This window comes from Rhinolophus sinicus, linkage group LG05 (genome assembly GCF_036562045.2).
Source record: "Rhinolophus sinicus isolate RSC01 linkage group LG05, ASM3656204v1, whole genome shotgun sequence".
Taxonomy (NCBI): domain Eukaryota; kingdom Metazoa; phylum Chordata; class Mammalia; order Chiroptera; family Rhinolophidae; genus Rhinolophus; species Rhinolophus sinicus.
Window position 1 is genome coordinate 79164034 of NC_133755.1, and position 27173 is coordinate 79191206.

The following is a 27173-nucleotide window of genomic DNA, read 5'->3' on the forward strand; positions in this document are numbered from 1 at the left end:
TAAGAGCTTATTTGGGGGAGGGGGTCTTTCACCTTCACAGTGGATATTTCTTCTGAATTTTTGTTCCGTTCAGGAGATTTTTATTTATTTTGACCTTTGACTCAAATCCATATGTGTCTTCTTGCTCTGACTGTGTCGGCTACATATGTCACAGTGTGATATATGGGCACTTGGGGTCAGTTTTTCTTTGACTGACAAGCACGAGGAAAGCGTTGGCCCTGGGGTCATCATCTGGAACGCTGTACTGGGCTAGCCCTGAGGGTCACAGTAAGTCTCTGCAGTCGTAAAAATAACTGCCAGTCCAGTTTCTGCTTCACGCATAGTCTAAGACCCGGCCTTTGGGGCATATCCATAATTGAAAAAATCCATTTCTTCTGAGAGTCAGAAACTAAGGTCTGTGAATTTGTTATTCCTACACGAACAACACAAGTTCCAGGAGCTGAGTAGAAACTATCTTCCTTTTCATTTTCTTCCGTTATCGACCTAGCATCCCCTCCTCCAAAAACAACGGAACTTAATTTTTCATGCTGCTTGGCATTCAGAAATACAAATGTTTTCCTTTTGAAGATCTGTTTTCTCCCCTGTCATCCTGACAGATCAATATTTTTACTTCCAATAGCTGGTTCATTAATAGGTGGGTAAAAACTCAGTTTGTGGAAGCTGTTTCTTGAATTGAACTGCTTTAAGAAATTCAGTAAAATATGCTGTGGACGCCCACAAATGAGTGCACAGATTGTTTTAATGGTAACTTTACCTGATATCATGACAAAGTGAGTGCATCCTCCTGTCCAGTTGTCTACAGTAAGTCCTCCAGGTTGCAATATAGTTTGATTTAAAGCGGTTTTCCCAGAGACATCTAAAAAAGAAGAGAATGCAACCAAAAGCTCATACTCTACTCTGAATTTACTTTCAAACACTTCAAGAGTAACTCTATATCCTATCTTCAAAGTTCAGTAAAGGCCATTTTGTTTTTTGTTTTTTTCCTCATTAAGGAAGTTACCATACTTAGAATTATCTTTTATTGTCAATACAGAGGTTTCACCTGTTTGACTCAGGTTGGTTACAGAAAAGTTAGCCATTAACACAGCATGACCTCAACTGATTGATCATTTTCAATTAGAATGCCACAGTTTTTCCTTCCAACAATGTACTCAGTACCAGTCAAAAGTTGTCGGTTTCTGTGTCTCCTCAAAGCTGGACACAGGAGGCGTCAGAGCCCTTGCTGGCCACTCACTAGGAGGCTCTGCCTGCGGGGGCAGGGCCGAGCTCGGGGCCCAGAGGACTGCCCAACGTACCACCCCCTCCATCGTGCCCCAGGACTCTTTCTTATAGGCACCCCGCCTTCCCCACAACCGAGGGACTCTGACATACAAACTGGCTTTGGTATTGCAACTGGGTAAGGATTTCTGAATACCCTTGACCCAAGATTGGCTCCTGTCCAGAAGACCTAGCAGTTTTTATACCTTTACATATGCAACGCCTAATGCCTGGGTGAGGGGACGGCCTCTGATCCCGCTGAGGAGACAGGTGAGAAAATGGTTAAGCGGGTACACGTGCAGATACATCCCCATATTCCCATCCTTCTGAGCTGCCTTCAGACACCTTCCTCCACTGTGTGCCCGTGATGTTGACTTTACTGATCCAGCGAGTGTTGTTCATAAGCTTTCATGTATAGCAAATCACCTGAAGAGCTGAGAGAAAGTGAAATACAGGGCTCAGGCCTGCAGAAGCAGAAGAAAGCCTGGGCCTCCAGCGTTTTACCACAGTTCCCACCGCTTCTGTTACACACAAGTGCTGAGAACCATCGCTCCTTAACTTGGCTGCTCACTGGAATCACTTGGGGAGTTTCACAAACAATACTGGTGCCTGGATCCCACTGCTAGTCATACTTAATTGGTTTAAGGTGCGACGTGGGCCTGCGGCTATTTAAAATTTCCCCAGGTGATGTAAAGTGCAGGCAAATTTGAGAAACATCATTCTACCCCAGAGTTGAATTCAGGTTTATTTTTTAATTTATTTTTCAATTACAGTTGACAGACAATGTTATATTAGTTTCAGGTGTACCACATACGGTTAAACCTTTATATGCCTTATAAAATGGCCACCCTGATAAGTCTAGTACCCATACAACACCATACATAGTTACTACAATATTATTGACTATATTCCCTGTGCTGAACTTTACAAACCCAGCACTGTCTTTATAACTGGCAATTTGTGCTACTTGATCCCTTTCACCTGTTTCACCCTTCTCCCAAATCCCACTTCCATCTATCTGGCAACCATCAATTTGTTCTCTGTATCTATGAGTTTATTTGTTTTGTTTGGCTGTTTATTTTGTTCTTTATATTCTACATTTAAGTGAAATCACATGGTATTTGTCTGTCTGACTTATTTCACTTAGCATAATACCCTCTAGGTCCATTCATGTTGTAGCAGATGATAAGACTTCATTCTTTTTTATGACTAAGTAATATTCCATTGCATATTCCAGGGGTGCCAAAAAATGTACACAACGTTGGTCAAGCAGTAATTCGCAATAATCAGAAGTGTCTGGATGCTGATAGTAACCACTTTGAGCACCTCTTGTAATTGCAGGAGTTAAATGTGACTTCTGTTCATCTTTTGTTATCACTCCATATTGAGTATAACAATTTTAATATAGTTTTCCTTTCTTAAAATGTGTATACTTTTTTTTTTTTTGGCACCATCTGTATGTACTTCTTTATCCATTTATCTACTGATGGCAACTTAGGTTGCTTCCATATCTTGGCTATCGTAAACAACGTTGCAATGAACATAGGGATGCATATATCCTTTCAAATTAATATTTTGTATTTCTTCAAATAAACCCCCAGAAGTAGAATAGCTGGGTCAGATGGCAGTAATATTTTTAACTTTTTGAGGAACCTCCATGCTATTTTCCATAGTGGCTGCACCAATATGCAATCCCACCAACAGTGCATGAGGGTTCCTTTTTCTCCACATCTTCACCAGCACTTACTTGTTCATTTATTGATGATAGCCATTCTGACACGAGTGAGGTGATATCTCATTGTGGTTTTGAATTGCATTTCCCTGATGATTAGTGATGTTGAGCATCTTTTCATATGTCTGTTGGCCATCTGTATGTCCTCTTTGGAGAAATATCTATTTAGGTCTTCTGCACATTTGTAACTTAGATTGTTTGGGGGTTTTGGTGTTAAGTTGTTTGAGTCCCTTATATATTTTGGACATAAATCCCTTCTTGGATATATTATTTACAAATGTCTTCTCCATTCATTAGGTTATATTTTCATTTTGTTGATGGTTTTCTTCACAAATACTTCTTTAGTTTGATGTAGTCCCATTTGTTTATTTTTTTTGTTTGTTTCCCTTACCCAAGGAGATATCAGAAAAAAATATCACTAAGAGCAATGTCAGTGAGTTTACTGCCTATTTTTTCTTCTAAGAGTTTCATGGTCTGGGAACTTACATTTAAGTCTTTCATCCATTTTGAGTTTATTCTTGTATGTGGTATAAGAAGGTGGCCTAGTTTCATTTTTTTTTTTTTTTGCATGTATCTGTCTAGTTTTCCCAACACCATTTATTGAATAGACTGTCTTTATCCCATTGTATAGTCTTGCCACCTTTTTCATACATGAAATGATTATATAGTTGTAGGTTTGTTTCCCAGCTCTCTATTCCGTTCCATTGATCTATGTGTCTGTTTTGATGTTGGTACCATGCTGTTTTGATTACTATAGACTTATAGGATAGTTTGTTATCATGTAGTGTAATGCCTCCAATTTTGTTCTTCTTTTTCAAGATTGCTTTCAAGATACAAGGTCTTTTATGATTCCATATAAATTTTAGGATTATTTGTTCTAGTTTTGTGAAAAATGCCATTGGTATTTTCACAGAGGTTGCATTGATTCTATAGATTGCTTTGGGTACTATGGACATTTTAATGATGTTAATTCTTCCCATCCATGAGCATAGTATATACTTCCATATCTTCTTCAATTTTTGTCTTCAATGTCTTATAATTTTCTAAGTACAAGTTTTTCACCTCCTTGGTTCCTTTTATTTATTCCTAGCTACTTTTTGATGCAGTTGCAAATAGGATTGTTTTCTTAATTTCTCTTTCTGAGAGTTCATTATTGGTATATAAAAAAATGCAGTTGATTTCTGAATATTAATTTTGTATCCCGCTAATTTACTGAATTCATTTATTAGTTCTAATACTTGCGGTGGAATTTTTAGGGTCTTCTATATACAGTATTATGTCATCTGCAAATAATGACCATCTTATTTCTTCCTTTCCAATTTGGTTGCCTTTTATTTCTTTTTCTTGTCTGATTGGTGTGGCTAAAAATTTAAAAACTATGTTGAATAAAAGTGATAAAAAACAGACATCCTTGTTTTATTCCTAATCTTAAGGAAAAGCTTTTAGCTTTTCCCCATTGAGTATGATGCAAGCTGTGGATTTGCCATACATGGCCTTTATTATGTTGAGATATGTTCCCTCTATCCCCACTTTGCTGAGAGTTTTTATAATCATAAGTGGATGCTGGATTTTGTCAACTGCTTATTCTGCATCTATTAATGTGATCATATTATTTTTATCCTTCATTTGTTTATGGGGTGTGTCATATTAATTGAATTGCAGATATTGAAATAACCTTGAACACCAGGAATAAATTTAACCTGATCTTGATGAATGATCTTCTGGATGCATTGCTGAATTTGGTTTGATAATATTATGCTGAAGATTTTTGCACCTATGTTCATCAGAAATATATTGGCCTATAATTTTTCTTTTTTGTAGTGTTTTTGGTTTTGGTATCAGGATAATGCTGGCCTCATAAAATGAGCTTGGGAGCCTTCCCTCCTCTTCAATTTTTTGAAATACTTTAAGAAGGATAGGTGTTAATTCTTCTTTGATTGTTTGATGAAATTCACTTATGAACTCATCTGGTCCAGGACTTGTGTCTGTTGAGAATTTTTGGATTACTGATTCGATTTTGTTAGTAGTTATCAGTCATTTCAGATTTTCTGTTTCTTCCTGATTCAGATTGCAAGATGGTATGTTTCTAGGAATTCATCCATTTCTTCCAGATTATCCAATTTGTTGGCATATAATTGCTTGCAATATTTTCTTATAATCCTTTGTACTTCTGTGGTGTTGGTTGTTACTTCTCCTTTACTTCTGATTTAATTCATTTGGTCCCTCTTTCTTTTTTCCTTGATGAGTCTGGTCAAAGGTTTATCAGCTTGTTTATCTTTCCAAAGAACTACTTTTGCTTCATTGATCTTTTCTATTGTCTAATAGTCTCTGTTTCATTTATTTCTGCTCTGACTGTTATTATTTCCTTCCTTCTATTCACATTGGGCTTTGTTTGTAGTTCTTTTTCTAGTTCCTTTAGGTTTAAGATTAGATTGTTTATTTGATTTTTTTCATGTTTTTTTATATAGGCCTATATTATTAAGAATTTCCCTCTTAGGACTGCTTTCGCAGTGTCCCATAGATTTTTTGGGTTAATTTTTTCATTTGTCTCAAGTTATCATTTGATTTCCTCTTTGATCTCATTGTTGACCCATTCATTGTTTAGTAGCATGTTATTTATCTTTGTGTTTGTGTGTTTTTTCAGCTTTTTCCTTGTAATTGATTTCTAGTTTCATACCGTTGTAATTAGAGAAAATGCTTGACATGATTTCAATCTTCTTATATTTCCTTGTGGCCTAACATGTGGTCTATCCTGAAAAATGTTCCATGTTCACTTGAAAAAAATGTATATCTGTTGCTTTTATGTGAAATGTTCTAAGAATATCAATTAAATCCATCTGGTTTAATGTGTTATTTAAGGCCACTGTTTCCTTGTTCATTTTTCTGTCTGGATGATCCATCCATTTATATCAAAGGATGTTAAATTCTCTTACTATTATTGTATTACTTTCCTGGTGACCCTTTATGTATATCAATATTTGCTTTATACACTTATGTGCTCCTATATTGAGTGAGTAGTGTTTACAAGAATTATATACTCATTGTATTAATCATTTTATCATTATTAAGAGCCCCTTTTTGTCTCATGTTACAGCATTTTAAAGTCTACTTTGTCAGATATAATCATTGACTAAAACATGATAAGAAAAGTAAGACTTGGGGCCAGCCCAGTGGCTCAGGTGGTTGGAGCTCCGTGCTCCTAACTCCAAAGGCTGCCGGTTCGATTCCCACATGGGCCAGTGGGCTCCCAACCACAAGGTTGCCAGTTCAACTCCTCAAGTCCCACAAGGGATGGTGGGCTCTGCCCCCTGCAACTAAGATTGAACACGGCACCTTGAGCTGAGCTGCCGCTGAGCTCCTGGATGGCTCAGTTGGTTGGAGTGCATCCTCTCAACCACAAGATTGCTGGTTCGACCGACTCCCGCAAGGGATGGTGGGCTGCGCCCCCTGCAACTAGCAACGGCAACTGGACCTGGAGCTGAGCTGCGCCCTCCACAACTAAGACTGAAAGGACAACAACTTGACTTTGAAAAAAGTCCTGGAAGTACACACTGTTCCCCAATAAAGTCCTGTTCCACTTCCCCCAAAAAAAAATCTTTAAAAGAAAAGAAAAGTAAGTTTTAAAAGCAATACGACGGGGAAATAAACATTTTGAACCTGAGGCAAGACAGCTGAGTAGCTAAACATTGTGCTTGCCTCCTCCTCTGACCACATTAAAATTACAACTAAATTATAGAATAATCAACCTGGAGAACCATCTGAAGGCTAGCTGAGCATAAACCCTATAACTAAGAATATAAAGAAGAAGCCGTGCTGAGACTTGTAGGAGAGGTGAGACATGAAACAGGCTGGCCCCACACCCAGTGGTGGTGATTCAAAATTTGAAGGGATATCTTGGCTGTGGAGGTCCCCCTAAAGAGCAAGGGGCTCCAGCATCACACCGGGCTCCTCAGCCCAGAGCACTGGTGTTGGGAAGAGGAGCCCCCATAATATCTGGCTGTGAAAAAGAGTGGGGATTCCATCTGTCCTGGTGAGACAGAAGGCTGCTGGAAACCTAGGTATCCCTTTAAAGTGACCACACACAGATTCACTTTTCCTGGGCTCTGGCAAAGGGACGGTGATTCAGAAGGCTCCAGAGACACACAGAAAGACACTCGGTTGTGTGACTTCAGAGTCAGAACTGGAAGGACAGCTGCTATTGTCCCTGTGTTGAGCCCTACCCCCACACATTCAAATCTGAATATGCTTTGGCCTGGTGAAATCCTCGCTCCACCCTGGTGACTCCCTGCAGCCCTGTCCCACCCAACTCTCACACCTCTGGAGACACTTTTGGTGATGGGCAGCCAGCCTCACCCCATGCACCGCAGCTGCTAGCCCACAATCAGCCCCGGTCCAAACTGCAGACTTACTTGGATAACTCTTAGGGATCCGTGGGACCCAGGAGGTTGGCAGCTGGCCTTGATGGGTTCTGAGCCTTTTGCTGAGTGGCCACAGGCTCAGCAATGGCATTAAAATGGAATCTTCATTAACCTGGTGAACACCATTGGCCCCAGCCTGTGACTCCCTGAGACACTGCCTCACCCAACTTGCATGAGGTACTTCAGTGACCAAGGCTTACAGGGAGCTGGCAGGTGGCAGCAGGCCTCATGTGGCCCTAAGCTTTTGGTTGAGCTGCCCCAGGCCTGCTACTGGTGGAGTCTGGCCTCAATTTGCAGCATAACCTCTCCTACATGCCTCCATGGTCAGCATAGGCAGTGACCAACTCAGCAGGATCTCATTGTAACCCTCCCAGGTAGACATGGGTTGGTCACAGACAGCTGCTGACATTGGCCTGCATGGGTGACCCTTCTCAAGAGCCCCAGACCTAACACACCTGGTGGCCGACTTCAGACCACAACAGAGCACCACCTAATTAGCCCCACAAGTGGCACACCCAGCAGTCTCAACAGGCACCAGAGCCCACTGGGGTAAATCCCACTCCATGGAGTCAGCCACTGCACAGCAGCTCATATGCTCTGGGTGTGGCCAATCTTCACAGACAGTCAGTGAGGGTCAACCCCAACACTGATATGCCAATAACTATCAAGTCTCAACTGCAACAGGGGAATACACACAACCCACAGGTAAAACACTCCTGGAGCACACAGCACAGGTGAACCAGGACACCGCGCCACTGGGACCCACAGGGCACCTATTACATAAAGTTACATGGCCAACACTGAGAGGTATAACAAATCTACCAACAACATGGAAACAAACACAGAGAAGCAGAAAAAATTAGTAAACAAAGAAACATGTCCCAAATGAAATAACAGGACAAAACTCTAGAAAAAGAACTAAATGAAATATAGGCAAGCATCCTACCAGGAACAGAGTTCAAAACATGGATTATAAGGATGCTTAAGGAATTTAATGAGACCTTAAACAAAGAGATATAAAACATTAAAAAAGGACATAGAAAAATAAATTTAAAAAGTCATGAATGAAAAATACAATAACTGACATGAAGAATGCACTAAAGGAAATCAACAGCAGATTAGATGAAACAGAGGATCAAAGCAGCAATTTGGAAGGCAAGGTAGCAGAAAATACCCAATTGGAACAGCAAAAAGACAAAAATGAGGATAATTTAAGGGACCTATAGGACAATATCAAGCACATCAACATTTGCATCATAGGGGTACCAGAAGGAAAAGAGAGAAAGGGGTTGAAAACCTGTTTGAAGAAATAATGATGGAAAACTTTCCTAACCTGGCAAAGTAAATAGACATACAAGTCCAGGAAGTATAGAAAGTCCCAGACAAGATGAACCCAAAGAGACCCACACCAAGACACATCATAATTAAAATGGCAAAGGTTAAAGACAAAGAGCGAATCCTAAAAGCAGCAAGAGAAAAGCAACTAGTTACTTTCAAAGGATCTCCCATTGAACTGTCAGCTGATTTCTCAACAGATATGTTGCAGGCCATAAGAGATTGGCACGAAACAGACAAAGTGATGAAAAGCAAGGATCTACAACCAAGACTACTCTACCCAGCAAAGCTATCATTTAAAATTGAGGGACAGATACAGAGCTTCCCACACAAGAAAAAGCTAAAAAAGTTCATCACCACCAATCCAGTGTTGCAAGAAATATTAAGGGACTTCTTCAAGAAGAAGGGTGGGGGGAGAACATAAATATAAATAATAAAATGACAATAACTCTGTATCTATCAATAATCACTTTAAATGTAAATGGTTAAATGATTCAAGCAAAAGACATGGGCCACGGTGTGAGAGAGTACAAACTGCTGCTGCCGGAGTCATGGCAGGACAGGCATTTAGAAAGTTTCTCCCTCCCCTCTTTAACCGAGTATTAGTTGAAAGGAGTGCTGTGGAAACTGTAACCAAGGGAGGCATTATGCTTCCAGAAGAATCTCAAGGAAAAGTACTGCAAGCAACAGTAGTAGCTGTTGGATCCGGCTCTAAAGGAAAGGGTGGAGATTCAACCAGTTAGCGGGAAGGTTGGAGATCAAGTTCTTCTTCCAGAATGTGGAGGCACCAAAGTCGTTATAGATGACAAGGATTATTTCTTATTTAGAGATGGTGACATTCTTGGAAAGTATGTGACTGAAATAAATCACTACTGACACGGCATCACGTGAAGCTGCCCATTGCACTGAAGTTCTGAAACCTCATCATGTAAATAATGTCCATGTCTCTTTTGTAATAAACTACTGATACAAACATTTCTAAATAAAAATATACAAATTAAAAAAAAAGACATAGGGTGGCTGAATGGGTAAGAAAACAAGACCAATACATATGCTGTCTACAAGAGCCTCTCTTCAGATAAAAAAAAAAAACACACAGATTGAAAGTAAAGGGATAGAAAAAGATGTTTCATGAAAATGGAAACAACCAAAAATAAATAAATAAATAGCTGGCTTACCACTACTTATGCCAGACGAGACAAAATAGACTTTTAAAAAAGGCTCTAACAAGAGACAATAAAGAACCCAGTAATCCCACTTCTGGGTTTGTATCTGAAGAAGCCCAAAACCCTACTTCGAAAGGACATATGCATCCATATGTTCATTGCAGCACTGTTTACAATAGTCAAGATGTGGAGTCAACCTGGACATCCATGAATGGATGATTGGATAAAGAAGAGGTGGTTACATGTATACAATGGAATATTACTCAGGCATAAAACAGAACGAAATCTCACCATCTGCAACAACATGGATGAAACTATTATGCTGGGTGGAGTAAGTCAGACAGAGAAAGACAAATATATGCTTTCACTTATATGTGGAATCTAAAGAACAAAATATATGAACAAACAAAACAGAAACAAACTCATGGATACAGAGGACATTTTGATGTTTGTCAGATGGGAGGGGGTTTGGGGTATGGGTGAAAGAGGGGAAGGCATTAAAAAGTACAAATTGGTAGTTACAAAATAGCCATGGGGATGTTAAATACAGCACAGGGAATATAGTCAGTAATATAATAACTATGTATGGTGTTAGATTAGTACTAGATTGAGCGGGGTGATCATTGCGTAAGTTTTATAAATGTGTAATCACTATGTTGTACACCTGAAACTAATATAAGATTGTATGTCAACTGTAATTGAAAAATAAAAATTATTTAAAAAATAATAAAATATACACTATTAAAACTGCTAGAAAATTCTATGTCTTGATTATATGCTTGTGACTCACATATTCAAAGCAAGATTAGCATGTGAAGAAAATGTTAATCCACTGTTATTCATTTTGTTAATGCACTGTGAAAGTCAAACTTACAAATTCTAGATGCCTTGGGAGGCTGAACAGCAGCTTAAAGTCAATTTCTATATGAAGAAATCAAATCATCTCAGGATGATATTAGATTTAGGATTTCGTGTTTGTGATTATTAAAATGGAGCCACCCAATTCAATTAATTTAAAAAGTGACACACTGTAAGTGAATCACTCCTGATGTATCCAGCCACCACTCTTCAACAATATTAACGAAGAAATCCTTGTAACTCTGGCCATTTCCAGAGTGAGGTCACTCTCCCCTCAAGTTACCACAAGATAAATTTTTCTGGGAATGTCCAGGGAAAGAAGCAGCGCTCAGGGAGAACAAATTAAGATGTTAATAATAGCCATACCAGTACTTAATAGTTGTATAGTTCTCAGTATGTGCCTGACAGATAGCAGGGAATCAACCAAGTGGTCTCACTGGTTCACTCTGACAGTCCCAGGACCACGTCTCCCAGAGGAGACAGGAACAAGGCAGCACTGGGGCTGTCGTGCGGGAGACCCTGCTCGCTGCACCATTTGTCAGGCGGGGCGGCCTGCGGGGTCTCTGCTCCCACTCCCCACACAAGAACACAGGATATGGTGAGGCCAAAAAGGAACACCCATGGAGCCATAGGTAGGGGAGTCATACCACTATGGTCTCACTGGAGGCTGGGTTCACTGGACGTGCGACCTGCTGTCCGTCTTTCCGTCAACCGACCAACCGACGACTCTCCTCCACTCTCCTCGACTCTGTTCCTCTCCTCTCTTCCGCTCTCCTCGGTTCTCCTCTTCCGCTTTCCTCGGCTCTGCTCAGCTCCTCGGCTCTGCTCGGCTCCTCGGCAATCCTCGGCAGTCCTTGGCTCTCCTCCGTAGCCGCAGCAGTTATACTAGCAGCCAATCGGCTAACCGGCCACAGCCGACGGCCAATCACCACCCGAGCCAGCACCTTTCCACGTGAGGCCGAGAGCCTGTAAACTACTCTCCGGGGCTCTGTCCCCACAGGGGCTGAGGAGAGTCAGAACACCACCAAAGTCTCTGAGTTGGGCTCTGAGTCTCCATCCTGAGGGCCGTGGCCAGGTTGTAGAGCCAAGCTAAGCAAAGGGCCAGCCCTCAGAGTTGCCCTTCTTCCTGGGGCTCCACCTTCACTTTTACTTTCCTTTTCACAACCTTTTTCAGGCTGTTGACCCCAAGAAGGAATATACTTGACAAGAAGGACTCTGTCATGCAGGGTGTCATGCGGTGTCTCTGGTCCCACTCCCCACACAAGAACGCAGGACATGGTGAGGCCAAAAAGGAACACCCACGGAGCCATAGATAGGGGAGTCGTACCACTATATTCTCTCTGGTGGCTGGGTTGGAGACACAGGAAGCAGGAGCCACATGATCTGCAGCCCGACATCCACTTCTCTGCCAACCAACCTCACCTGCTAACTGCAATCCGCCTCTGCAATCCGCAATACACACTCCGCTCTTGCTAGCTCAGCCACCATCTTCTTGCTAGCCCCCATTTTGCTGCTAGCATAGCCACGGCAGTTATATTAGTGGCCAATGGCTCAGTGGTTACAGCTGACGGCCAACTAGCCACAGCTGATGGCCATCTATTCACAGTTGATGGCCATTTACTACCTGAGCCAGCACCTTTTAGCATGAGGCCGAGAGCCTGGAAACTGCACTCCTGGCTCTGTCCCCACAGACTCCTTATGGTTAATTGGGTCCTAAGTTCATAATCAGAGTCTAGCAGCCATTGTTTATAGAGACCTCTCACACTCAGTGCATGTGGGGACAGAGCCAGAAGTGCAGTTTCCAGTCTCTCGGCTTCACGTGGAAAGGTGCTGGCTCGGGTAGTAGATGGCTATCACTGTGATTGGATGGCCATCAGCATGGCTAGTTGGCCGTCAGCTGTAACCAGTGAGCCATGGCCACTAATATAACTGCTGTGGCCACACTAGCAGAAAAATGGGGGCTAGCAAAAAGATGGTGGCTGAGCTAGCAAGCGCAGATTGCACTAGCAAGTGAGGTTGGTTGTCAGAGACAAGTGGATGGCAAGTTGCAGATAGTGTGGCTCCTGCTTCCTGTGTCTCCAACCCAGCTGCCAGCAAGAATATAGTCGTATGTTTCCCCTACCTATGGCTCCGTGGGTGTTCCTTTTTGGCCTCACCATATCCTGCGTTCTTATGTGGGGAGCGGGACTAGAGACCCCACCTGACACCCCACATGACAGAGGAGGGTCCTGCCTTAGTTTCCCTGCTGTTTTCAGTCTCTGATGGGGAGGAGCCTGTGGGAAGCACAGACTCAGAGCAAATGGGCAACAGATCTGAGAGCACAGCACTGAGGACATCAGTCAATGATCCTCCCTCTCGCTGAGGGCCTGGGACGTGCACTCTCGTGACTGCCACAGTGACTAGTGGAGGGGAGATGACAGACGAGAAAAAGGGAAGAATCGCTAGAGCAACACTTTAAGGAGACGAGAAGGGACGAGGTCTAGGGCACCAGCAGGGGGACTGGCTCTGGCCGGCAGCAGGGACAGTGAACCTGTGACAAAGGTCTACAAGTGGACGGTGGTGGAAATCTGTAAAGGTGCCTTCTAACGAGCTCAGCGTTCTCAGTGAGGTAGGAAACAAGGCCATCAGCAGTAATGAGAATGGGAAGGGGGCTGGATGGTGAGCAGAGAGGTGTGTAAGGGCAGCCAGGATGGGAGCAGACCGAGTGAACGTGCAAGGACAGGGTGATGGCTGGGAGCCGTGTGGGCTCCCCTGTGGTTTGGGTCATGACGCTGAGGTGACAGTGGTCAGCGTGGCTGTGAGTTGTTCTCCAGCCTCCTGCAGCTGCACGGGGGCAGGTGCAGGGTGGACAGAGGTCAAATTTACCAGCTGTGTTGTCTTTCCATGCAAGGGTGACAAAGCAAGTGAGAGGCAAGGGAGGGATTGTGTGGGGACAGAGCCCCAGAGAGCAGTTTCCAGGCTCTCGGCCTCACGTGGAAAGGTGCTGGCTCGGGTAGTAAATGGCCATCAACTGTGATTGGATGGCCATCAGCTGTGGCTAGTTGGCTGTCAGCTGTAACAAGTAACCCATTGGCCACTAATATAACTGCCGTGGCTACACTGGCAGAAAATGGGGGCTAGCAAGAAGATGGTGGCTGAGCCAGTAAGCGGTGCTGTGAGGGTTGCGGATCCTGTGGCTCCTGCTTCCTGTGTCTCCAACCCAGCCGCCAGCGAGAACATAATGGTATGACTCCCCTACCTATGGCTCCGTGGGTGTTCCTTTTTTGCCTCACCATGTCCTGCGTTCTTATGTGGGGAGCAGGAGCACAGACCCCACAGGCCGCCCCGCATGACAGATTGAAATTATTTATCATGGAATTTAAAATGAGGGAGGAGGGAGGAGAGGACATCGAGGGATGAGGGACAGTAAAAAAATAGTAGGATCAATAAACTGGGACCCCAGTGGGCTTAAGGATTGTTGGAATTGATGTGCTACGGGGTGGACTCCAGGCCTGGGAAACAGACACATTTGTGATGAATGGTTTGCTGGTGTTACATTATAACATATGATAAAATCATCGTATCAGTGTTTCCAGGGCTTAGGCCACCCTGCAAGGGGATGAGCAGGACAGATGGTAGCAGAGAGTGGGGAGCGTGGAATGGAGACTGTGGAAGGGCTGGGCTGTCGGCAGTGACAAGGTTGGCAGTGACAAGGGGATGACAAGGGCGTGGGGCCCAGGGAGAGCAGAGCAGAAGGTCACGGAGGAGAGGAGCTCAGGGAAGTGAGAAGCCAGGGATGGGAGCATCCCCTCTGCTGGGTGGGGTCCTACTGCTTTAGACAGCACCCACTGATTACCTCACAGGGTGTGGGCTCCAAGTCCCACATGCTCTCACTGGGCTAAGATCAAGGTGTTGGCAGGTCTCTGTTCCTTACTGGGGGCGCTGGGAGAATCCACTGCCAAGCTCACAAAGTTGGTGTCTGAATTGTTTCTTGCAGACGTAGGACTGAGGCCCCCATTTCCTTGCAGGCTGCCAGCTGGAGCCACCCTGAGCTCCCAGAGGACCTGTTTGGTCCTGGAACAAGGCCCCTACAGCACCAGTCCTTCCCCCACTTGGAACCTCTCTGACCTCGGCTGCGTCTCTGCTGCCATCGAGAAACTTCTCTGCTTTTAAGGAATTGTGTGATGTGACTGGGCCCATCCACATAATCCAGGGTCATCTCTCTATTTTAAGGTCCTTACCCTTAATTACATCACCCAAGTCCCTTTGGCCACTGAAGCAATTCACAGTTTCCAAGGATGAAGCCTGGACATCTCTGGGGACCACTCTTCAGCCTCCCACCTCTGCTTATGCTGAAATCAGTGACGACCAAGTAGATAAGTCTGCTAGGGAGGGTGATGGTGGACCAGGAGCTAAGAGTCAACAATGAGGGAGTGACCTGGGGTTCACAGGGAATAGCTACAGTGAGGGGAGTGGGGGCCGTAATCTGAGTACAGAAGGTTCACGTAAGAAAACGTTTAGGGAAAAGAGGAACATGGGGTGCGAGGTACCTATGGAAGGGAGAGGTACACCACCGTGGGGGAGGACTTTATGGGGAGCCGTGTCCTCGGGGAGGCCCTGGCTTCTGTCAGAGCTGCGAGGTGAAGGAACCTCCTGACAGAGGACTCTGGGGATTTGGCTGATGCTGGGCTGAGAACTCGGGGGCTCAGTGGGAAGGTCTCAGGGGTGGGGAGGGGGTGTGAGAGGAGAAGGAATAGGGGTCTGCAGAGCTGTGGAGATGAGTGTGCAGGAAGTTTGGGGGAGCAGGTGTGACTGAGACAAACAGGGAAAGGACATAATGAGACAAGTCCTGGTGGCGTCAGGCAGATGGTGGGGGTGAGTGTGAGAGATGCAGGAGGGCAGGAGCAGGGGTTGGGCTCTCACGGGCTCTGTCGGTGCAGATGAGACGGTTTGCGGTGGTTGCGTCTTAGTTCCAGTGTGTGGAGCCTTTCTTGACCCCCCCAATTGTGGGGCAGAGTGCCTGGAGGAGAGAAGGGGTCTCAGAGGGTTTGCATGAGTTTGCTCTTGACCTTGAAGGAGGGGATTGGGCTCACACCAGGTCTTGACACCTGCAGTTGCAGGTGTAACTTGTAGGGCACCAGATGTGGCCAGGAGTGACTCCTGGCACAGGGGCCCCTCTTCTGCACTGTGGAGGGGGACACAAGCCCCAGGGGAGCTGTGCTTTTAGCCCCAATAGTCCCAGTGTGCATACCATGTTTGCCTGAAAATAACACCTAGCCGGACCATCAGCTCTAGTGCGTCTTCTGGAGCAAAAATTAATATAAGACCTGGTCTTATTTTAGTATAAGACCCAGTCTAATATAATATAATAAATATACTATAATATAATATAATACAATATAATACCGGGTCTTATATTAATTTTTGCTCCCAAAGACGTATTAGAGCTGATGGTCTGCTAGGTCTTATTTTCGGGGAAACACGGTATCACACTGTGGAAGATTATGTAGACACTGAGATGTTGTTCCCAAATAAGAGACAATTTTATTTCAAAAACAGTTTCAAAATACTGAGAAATAGGGAGCAGAAGAAAATATCCCTCCTTTCCAGCTTCCTGTGATGTTGCCGTCCAGGGGATGCAGTGAGGAGCTGCCAGGAGACGCACACCTGACCCGGTGCCAGCGCCCTGAGCGCTCGCTCTTGTTTCCCAATGAGACGTCTGGAGGATAACACGGGGAATTATATTGCTTTGACATTTTATAATCTCAGGGAATTAGTTATTTTCTTCCGTGTAATAATAATACAGATTGAAGAAAAGGTTATTTTGTAAGAGATGAGTACTGAGATATTTAGGGGTGAGGGTCATCCTGTTAGCAAGTGACTTTCAAGTATTTCAGCAAAAATGATGGAAATGTATTACATAAAGGAAATATGGCAAAATATTAAAGTGAGTAAATCCAGGGTGGCCACTGAATTATTCTTTCAAATTTTAGGTATCTTTGAAATTTTTCACAATCATTTGGAGAAAAATTGAAAAATAATAATGCATAACAACATGGGAAATGTTCACAACATAAGGTTGAATGAAAATTAGGCTTTAAGAGTGCTCTGTGTGTGAAAGTGTCACTACGGTGACAGCATCTGTGTGTTGTGCAGCAGCGCGTGTGGCAGTGAGTGCGCACTCACTCATTCACTCAACACATGTTTTAAAATCAACAACCGGCACTTTCAGGACGATGGAAATATAGCTATAAACAGTCAATTCCCTGTCTTTGTCCTCTTAAAGCTTACATTCTCAAAGAGGGACAGAGAGTAAACAATTAAACAAATACATTTAAAATGTATGTTAGTGAACAGGGCGTGAACAAAAGCAAAGCAGGGTCGGGTTAGAGGGAGCCTACAAGTGCCAGGGGCAGGGGGTGCAGGCCGGCCTCTCAGTGAGGACGTTTGAGGAGAAAGTCAGGGAGGGAGGTGCCCTGTGGGAGACCCACTTTCAGGCCAGTCCAGCAGTGCGGGCTCTGAGGTGTGAACACCCTGGGCGCCCTGGGCTGGAAGAACCACACAGGGGAGGGAGGGCTGGGCCCAGCCCACGACCAACCTGTGGCTGTGTGAACTGGACTTTCACTGGAAAGTATCATGCAAATGAGAGGGATTTTTAATTTAACATATTTCAAAAGATCATTCTAGACCTTCCAAGGAGTTTATGGGGGGAAATTTTCCTCCCTCCCCAGACCCCAGGCACCCAGGTTCCCTGCCAGAGATGAGCATGTTACCAATTTCTCATGTAACCTTCTTGAGAAAAATGTATACAAATGTTGTTATTGTTGCTACATCAAGGAGTACTGAGAGAGAGAGAGAGAGAGAGAGAGAGAGAGAGAGAGAGGACAAGAAGGGGGAGAAGAAGGGGAAGGGAAGGGGAAGGAGAAAATGTTTCTTTTCAGTTGTCATCAAGCAGCTGGAGAGAGGGGTGGCAGTGGGGAGACGGAAAGTGACGTGAGCGCCCTCTCCCTCAGTGTCCCCTCCCCGACCCTGACACCTGTGGAGCCCGGGCCTGCTGGGAGCTTCTGCATCCACCCATTGGTGCTCAGCACTCAGGGCAGCGTCTCTAACCACTGACAGCCCAGACCCTCCCCCGGAGCTCAGTCAGGAGCTCAGTCAGCATCGGGGAGCAGTGGAGTGGCGCCCCTGTGGCCACAGGGCTGAGGACAGAACCCAGCCCCCCTTCTCCTGCTCAGCTACATAGGAGCTCCCCAGGGTCTGCCTCCCCTCCCAGAACAGAACAGAACAGGGCTTTGAACACAGAGGGCCGCCGTCCTTCCCCTGTCCTGTATCAGGCTCGGGGTGCAAAGTGTTTCCCAAAATCCACACTGACGACTGTGTCCTCCCCACTGAGTCACCGTGGACTCTGCCTGAGGGAAGAGTGAGGCCTCTGGGCCATGACAGCTGGTACCCAGGTCCAGGATGGACCCCACAAAGACACTAGGTGCCCTTAGCCTCCTGGGATGGGACATTGAACACCCAAGTCCCTGTCACTTATTCCTGCTGCTGCCTGTAGGGCCCTCCACCTGAGAATCCGTCCAGCGAGTCTCAGAACATGGGGTGGGGGTGGGGAGGAGCCCCTGAAGTGTTGGTCTGGGAAGCAGAGGACGCTCATGGGGAAGTGAGGAAAGGGCAGAAATAAGGACATCAGACAGGTAAGTGGGTACAAGGGGAGAGAGGAAGGAGCCAGGGAGAAGAGCAGCCCGGGGAAGGCTGGCCTAGCGCACACTTGTTTATACTTGCTGAGGGCTCTCCAGGTCATAGACAGGAAAAGGCTGTGCCCTAGACCCAAATTCCTGGGGTTTCCAGGGTCCCACTCTGTGCTAGGACCTTGCTGCCATGCCTGAGCCCTGCCCCGAGGAGCAGGTTGTCATGGCCCTCAATTGTCCCTTTCTCCCCTATGACAGGATGAGCCACTGGGCCAGGCTGTGGGGCCTCTAAGGACCAGGTGCTGAATCGGTGTGGGCTGCACACCACTGTGGGCAGCAAGGACCTCCGTGGGGGGACCCAGACTGCCCATTTCCCAGTAGCGGTCCCACCCCCTCCGCAGCTCAGTGCCTGGGGACCCTGGGATCCTATCTCTGTCCTCGGTGGTGACCCAAGCATCGGGATCCTCAGACTGGACCTTCCAGGCCCCACTCTCTGCTACCCCCAATCCCTGAACGTAGGAGCTCTGCAGCCTCAGCCCTAAGTCTCATTTCTACCCCAATGACGGACCCAGGTCTTTGGGGGTGCTATAGACCAAATGATTGTGTCCCCTCAAAATTCATGTTGAGACTAACCCCAAGGTGATGGTATTTGGAGGTGGGACCTTTGGGAGGTGCTTGGGTCATGGGGGTGGAGTCCCCGTGGATGGGATTAGTGCCCTTGTAAAACACACCAGTGAGCTCCTATGCCTCTTCTACTACGTGAGGACACAGAAGATGGCGTCTGTGAACCAGAAGGAGGGCCCTCACTAGACACTGCTGGAACCTTGATCTTAAGACTTCTCAGCTTCCAGAACTGTGAGAAAGAAACTCCTGTTGCTTATAAGCCAGTCTATGGTGATATTATAGCAGCCTGAGTGAGCAGGGTGTTCACCAGCCCGGGCAGGGTTCCCCGGAGCCCCATGTGCTGGAGCTGAGCCACGGCTGCGACCGGCCACCAGTTACCCATGACCCCACAACACAGACCCCCAGCCCAAAAGACATCAGTGGCAGGGGGCGGCCAGGCACTACCGTCTGCCGTGCTCTGTGGTGAGACCAGAGTTTGGGGAGGCACCGAGCATCATGCAGGATGAAGGGCTCAGGGGATGGAGACCAGTTGGTAGGTACCAAACCACACATCATGGACTCTTATGGACTGAGTCGTGTCCCCCAAAATTCATATGTTGAAGTACTAACCCCCAATGTGACTGTATTTGGGACAAAGCCTTTAAGGAGATCACTAAGGTTACATGAGGTCATAGGATGGGCTCTAATCTGATAGGACAGGTTATAAGAGAAAGAGACATCAAAGACACATACTCACTCTTCTCTCCACAGAGAGAGAGAGAGAGACAGAGAGAGAAGGCCATGTGAAGACACAATAAGAAGACAGCCGTCTACAAGCCAAGAAAGCCCTCAACCAGAAACCAAATTTCCTGGTACTTTGATCTTGGACTTCTGGCCTCCAGAGCTGTGAGAAAATACACGTCTGTGGTTCAAGCCACCCAGTCTCTGGTATTTGGTTATGGCAGCCCAAGCAGACCAACCTCCAAAACCAAACATCAACATACCCTCCCTTGCGGTCTCAGACTCAGCTTGAAGGAAACTGGTCACAGCAATTATTCACTCATTCACACAGATTTAGTGAGTGCCGCTGTGCCAGGCTTCGTGTTTGGCCTGGTAAACATTTAATCAAAACAGAAAACACCTGCTCTCCTGATGTTTACAATCTGACAGGAAAGTCAAACAATCATGAGAACACAATAGTAGTAAATTATACGGCATGTGTTCCTGTTACTGTTGCTGGGTAACAAACAATCTCACAATAAAACAACCTTCTTATTCTCTCTTTCTGTGGGCTGACTGGGCTCAGCAGACAGCTCTTCTGCTCTGTGACATGGGCTGGGGATGCAGTCACCTGGAGACCCGACTCATCCAGAACATTCAAGGGGGCTCCCTGAAGGGGCAGCCAGTGGTGCCAGCTGTCAGCTGGGAGCTCACTGGGGCCATGAACTGGTGGCCTGGGTCACCCTCCACCTACTTTTCTGCTTGGCTTGGCTGCTCCCGGCTGGGCACCTGGATTCCAGGAGGGAGTGTTCCAAGTGGACAAGTCAGAAGCCACAAGGCATCTTATGTCAGAACGCATGTTCTAGTCATCAGAGCTAGTCATAGATCCAAGGGGAGGGGAATTAGGCCCCAACCCAGATGGGGGATGGCGAGGCCACATTGCAAAACAGCATGTGGGGTAGGAGACATTGTTGAGGCCATCTTTGGGAAAAGAAGCTTTCACACGATGTTAGAAAGTGATAGGAGATGTAGAGAAACAAATAATTCACAGCAGACCATCAGGGAGAGGTGGCACTTCTAAAGGGTGGTCAGGGTGGGCCTCGTCAAATGCTTGAGCAGACTTGAAGGAGTGGAGAAACTGAGCTGTGCAGATGTTTGAAGGAAAGTCACTCCTGGACCACCCTCTGCACATGCCCAGGGCTCTGCACCAGGCAGGTGGGCACTAAAACTGCAGTGGGCATGGAGGTGGGCACACTACGGGCAGACTTACAGCTGCGAGTTATGTGGCCATGGCCTCTCCTTTCTGCTCCAGATTTTGGAAGTCCTGGACCTGGGGGAGGGAGAAGGCACTGCTGTGTGGAGGGAGACCAGGAGAGGGGAAGGAAGCAGAGACGGAAGCCCACGCTATCTCTCTGCTGTGGCTCCCCTGTATCTAGCGTCCCCCAAGGTGGTGGTGACTGATGAGTAGGACTGAGGGCATCACACTGTGAGGCCCAGCTTTTATCACTTTACCTGTAAACATGCTGACCGGCCTGCAAGAAAGAAAGTTGCTGACCTCAGGACTCAGGAGAAACTACAGGGGGCGGGGGACAAGACACATCCATGATGGACAGCTATGGGGGTCCTCCCCAGAGAGGAGCTGAGACACACCTGCCTGGTGGAGCACCTGGGCCTGAAGGTCGCGCTCAGCGTGACATGAGGTGAGGTGTCATCAGAGCACAGGGGTGAGGGTGAGGGTGGATCTCATCCAGACCCTGCCATGCGCTCTGTCCCTGTGTCTGAGTCCCCTCCCTTTCCTCCTAAATGGAGGTGCCGGAATGTCCTCAATCACCCTCTGATCCTTACACCTCACCCTCATTCAGAAGTCCTTCGGGCTCTAACTCCTTCATTCCTGCCGCACCTTCTCCCACAGCCCCAGGCTCCGGCCTGTCTCTCTCTCTTCTGCCCTCCAGTGGTAGGAAGGGCTCACTCCCCACTCAGCAGCCGGCTCTAAGGGAGAGGCTAGATTATGGCAGAGGTTGGAGGAACAGGGGCTCCTGGGCCAGGGCTTGGGGAGGGAGAATGGGCACAGAAGAGAAGCTGAAGGTGGGGAGGTGATGGAGAAAGAGGTTTCCACACCATCATTTTCCTCTCATAGTGCAAGGGAGCCGTTCATCCCTCAGGCCCAGGGACGTGCAAAGAGCAGCAGGAACAGAAATATTCCACATCAAAGAAAAACATAAGTGATTCCTCCCTCTCCTTTTGCCTCTTGCCTATTCAGGTCAAATTTCTGAGTGAAACTTGTTACTGAAACTTGAAATTTTTCTTTTAGGAAAATTTCCAAGTATTAGGGAATAAAATTATTAATGTCTAAGCCCTGCAGACTGAAAAGACTTGAAGAAATAAAGGCAGGTGTGGAGACTGCTGTTGTGTGCTGGGCACTGGGGCCGCACCAAACAAGCTCCCACGTGGTGCTGAGCGAGGCACCTGCTCGCCTCTCTGAACGTAGGCAGCTCTGGAATCTGTGTCCTCTTTAGAAAAGTGAAACGAGCACCAGGGCCCAGATCTTGGTCTCTAAGTATCATTCTCCAATAAAAGGAACCAGGCTCCTTAGAAAAATAGCTGATTCTAGGGCTGAGACAGAAAAAAAATACAAGATGAGCCAGGAACATCTTGTAATGCCAGAAAGAAGGGCCCCTCCCCAAAGGGGACACAGGAATGGACAAAGCTGGAGCAATATCGGCACACAAAAAATGACAATTAGATAATAACCCCAAACAGCATGTGTCCATACTGAATTACATAAATGACTGAAATTTTTTAAACAGGAAGAAGGGACAAATCTTCCTCACAGACAATTTCCACGTAATGTATCATGAGACTCCCCTTCCAGAAGGTAGGGTTTGACTCCCTCCCTTGAATGTGGGCTAGACTTGGTGACTTGCTTCCAAAAACAGAATATGAAAAGGAAAAATCACTACTTACTGTAGTTACTACAGCTGACCCTTGAACAACATGGGTTTGAACTGCATGCGGATTTTTAAATAAATATGTACATTGTTGTAAACATACTGGCCAGCGAGTGTTGGGTACGAAAGCTGCACCGAACAAGGAATTCTCTTTCTTATGATTTTCTTAATAACGTTTTCTTCTCTCTAGCTTACTTTATTGTAAAAGTATAGTATATAATACATATATAAACTGTTAATCGATTATTTGTTATTGGTAAGATGTCTGGTCTACAGTAGCCTACTATGACTTAAGTTTTGGGGGAGCCAAGTTATACACAGATTTTCGACTGTGCAGAGGATTGGTGCCCCTAACCCCGCATTGTTCAAAGGTCAATGTACTTTTACAGTGGAGAGACTTGGCAGACATAACCTACATCAAGTGATAAAGGTCATGTTGATATCATGCACCCCCTGATACGATGTGCTAAGAAGGGGACTTCACCTCTATGATATTCTTTCCCAAAACTCTTAACCCCAATTGAATCATGACAAAACATCAAACAAATCCAAAATAGATGATATTCTACAAATTATCTGTTCAGTACTCTTCAAAATTTTCAAGGTCATGAAAACAGGTAAAGACTGAAAAATTCAACAGATCAGAGGAGACTAAGAAGATATGACAGCTTAGTCCATTAAGGTACCCTGGATTTGATCCTGGAACAGAAAAAGAACATTAGTTGAAAAACTGGTGAAATCCAAATAAAGTCTATAGTTTAGCTAATAGTATTGTACCAATGCTAACTGCTTAGTTTCTTAGTCTTAACATGATTTTGTTCAATGTTAACATTAAGAGAAGCTCAGTGAAGGGTATATGGGAACTCTGTATTCTAGCTTTACAACTTTTCCACACATCTAATATTGTTCAACAAGTAATTTTAAAAAGTGAAATGATATAGACAACCCAAATAGACCTATATTTGTAAAAGAAATTGAATCAATAATTAGTAACATTCCAAAACAGAAAGCACCAGGCCCGGATGAATTTTACAAACATTTAGAGAAGAAATTATACCAATTCTCTACAATCTCTTCCAGAAGATAGGAAACAGTTCCTAATTCATTCTATGAGGCCAGCATACCAAATAATACCTAATACCAAAACAAGACAAAGACATTACAAGAAAATTACAGACCAATGTTTCTCATGAACATAGATGCAAAAATCCTCAACAAAATATTAGCAAATCAAATCCACAATGTGTAAAATACACTATCCACCATAACCAAGTAGGATTTATTCCAGGTATGCAAGGCTAATTCAACATTTGAAAATCAATATAATCTGTCACATCAACAGGCTAAAAGGAAAAATCACATATTCATATCAAGAGACGCAGAAAAAGTATTTGTTAAAATCCAACATCGACTCATGATTAAAAACTCTTAGCAAATTAGGAATACAGGAATTTCTCAACTTGATAAAAAACATACACCAAAACAATAACAACAATAAAACCCACAGCTAACATCACAGTCAAAAGTGAGAAACTAGAAGCTTTCCTGCCAAGATCAGTAATAAGACTCTCACCGCTTCTCTTCAACACAAGTCCTAGCTAACGCGGTGAGGACTGACACTACCTGACTTCGAGACTTACCATAAAGCTACAGTGACCAAGACAGTGTGGTATTGGTGAAAGAATAGACAAATAGATCAGAAGAGAATAGAGAACCCAGAAATAGACTCACATAGTCAACTGATTTTTTGGCAAGGAAGCAAAGGCCACACAGTGGAGAAATGACAGTATTTTCAACAAATGGTGCTGAACAACTGGACATCCACATGTAAAAAAAAAAAAAAAAAAAAGGAAATAAAAGGCATACAGATTGTGAAGGAAGAAATAAAACTGCCTTTGTTGGCAGATGACATGATCATCTATGTAGAAAATCCAAAGAATCAACAACAACAAAAAACCTCCTGGAACTAACAACTAACAAGCCAACCATATTATAGCAAGATTGCAGGATACAAGGTTAATATACAAAAGTCAATCATTTTCCTATATACCAGCAATAAACAAATGGAAGTTGAAATTAAAAAAAAAAAAAGCCATTTATATTACCACCCCTCCCAAAAAATAAATACTTAGGTATAAATCTAACAAAAATATGTACAAGATCTATTAGGGAGACTATAAAACTCTAATGAAAGAAATTAAACAACTAAACAAAGAGATAGTCCATGTTCACGGATAGGAAGCTTCTATATTGTAAAGATATCAGTTCTTCCCAACTTGATCTATAGATTCAACACAATCCCAATGAAAATCCCAGCAAGTTGTTTTGTGGATATTCACAAACTGATTTAAGGTTTATATGGGGAGGCAAGAGTCAGAATAGCGGGCACACTGAGAACAGTGTCAGAGGACTGACACTACCTGACTTCGAGACTTACTATAAAGCTACAACAACCAAAACAGTGTGGTATTGGTGAAAGAATTGACAAATAGGTTAGAAGAGAATAGAGAACCCAGAAATAGAACCACATAGTCAACTGATTTCTGACAAGGAAGCAAAGGCCATATAGTGAAGAAATGATAGTATTTTCAACAAATGGTGCTGAACAACTGAACATCCACACGTTTAAAAAAAAAAAAGTGAAATGAGAACGCTTTCTTGAAAGGTTACGATGAAGGTCAACTGTGACAAGAAAAAGTGCCCAGCAGGTCTCTGACACTGATTAAGCCTTCACATTAATGTAACGTGTGGACTTCAATATTCCTGAGGAACCATCTGCACAAGTTTCACAGAAGGGTACGAAGGATTCATGTACACCAGCCCTGCCAATCTGCTGGGCAGGATGCAATATTGAATGTACTATCAGCACACACTGACCTCAGGGAGCTCTGCAGCCCCCTGACCTTGTGGTTATTTCCCATAATCCCCTGCTTGTCCCTGGCCAAAGACAGGCCTCTCCTGCAGAGGTGAGGGCAGAACTCTCATTTAAGACTCTATCAGAGACTCAGGAATAACATAAAATTAGGTAAGCCAGTTTACATATATTTATCTTTATTCCTTCGTTTCCATGACTCTGAGACTCACAGCTCATCCAATGGATTTGAACTGACCCACATACCAGCCCTTTCTTTAGCTCTCACAGAGGAGCAAAGCCAAAATCCACTCTTTTAACTATGGTTTAGGACTATTTGCTGTAAATTATTGGAGGTTATTCCATTTTAGAGCTCAACATCCTAAAATGCTCAGCTGGCTGAAATGTCTAGTTTTCAGGAAGGATACTTTATTAGGTACAGCGTCATTTAGATTGTCTTACAGGTTTCATTTGTTATTTAATAGACGCCAATCTTGCTTTTAATTTATAAATGTGGTTAGTTTCAATGTTAACTTCTTTGTGGGTTGTTTAACCTTATGTTGGATAGTTCCCCATAACTAACAACAGTAGTTTGGGCCTCTTTGTTCTAATAATTGACTTTGTCACGCATACATTGCAATTCAAATATGAATCATGCATAACCAACCCTATCACTAAGTCATGAAAGCTTCTCCCCCAAATTTTACAGAGGTTCATGGTTTTTTCCACCAAAAGTGGGAACATGTCAGCTAATGGAGATTATGAGGTCCTTGGTCTCATCTAAAGGAGCTTCAGCCCAAAGTTGGAGCCACTGACCTCATTCCGGACCCCTACACCATGGCCAACACCATCTCCCTTCCGAATTCAGCATGATGTCCTAAAGATAGCAAGCTGGTTTGCAGCTGTCCACTCTCCAGCAATCTTGTTTTGCTGAGGACCTACCTTTTCCCAGATGACCAGAACCAGGACCATCCATTCCTTCTGAGCCATCTCTGCCCACAGGGGTGTGGTGTGCCCTCTGGTCACAAGATGACACTGCAGCACACTGCAGGAAGCCACACACACACACACACACACACACACACTACGGACAAAGCCTAGTGCAGATCTGGAGGGAGGGCTCACTGGCTCAACACAGCTTGAAAGCTGTACCGGTGGCATACCTTCTGGAGCCAAGGGTACAAAAGATTCAATGGTGCTGAGACCTGCCAAAGGTGGCAAAGCCCTACAAGCCATGCACAAGGTCATTCTAGGCCAACAAGAGGCAAGGAAATAAAGGGGAAATCAATACTTGGGCCAGGTCAGTGGGTTGGAACTTTCAAGTCAAGTAGACTGAGTGTGAATCCTCCAGCTGTGGTGGCGCAGAGCAGGCCGCACAGACACTTGCCAGATGAGTGAGTGCTGAATACCCTCTAAGCCAGTTCCCTCATCAGCAAGACCAGTGATGTAACTCTCACCTTGCAGAATGGAGTAAGAAAAGACAGTGCTAAGAAACCGGTAAGACGTGGTGGGTTAGGCACCATGGTTCTTCAGCAGTTCTGCCCAACCTGGCAGGTAGTTTCCACATCAGGTGTAGCCGAGGCTGGGAGGGAGGTGGGGGCAAGGGCCGGGCCAGGCA

The 27173-nt window shown here is 44.9% G+C and overlaps 2 pseudogenes; one reads left to right on the plus strand and one right to left on the minus strand.

Annotated features, from left to right (window-relative positions):
* Positions 1–26: 26 nt before the first annotated feature.
* Positions 27–27170, minus strand: LOC141566995 (nibrin-like; annotated as a pseudogene).
* LOC141571856 (10 kDa heat shock protein, mitochondrial pseudogene) lies at positions 7487–10325 on the plus strand (annotated as a pseudogene).
* Positions 27171–27173: the final 3 nt, after the last annotated feature.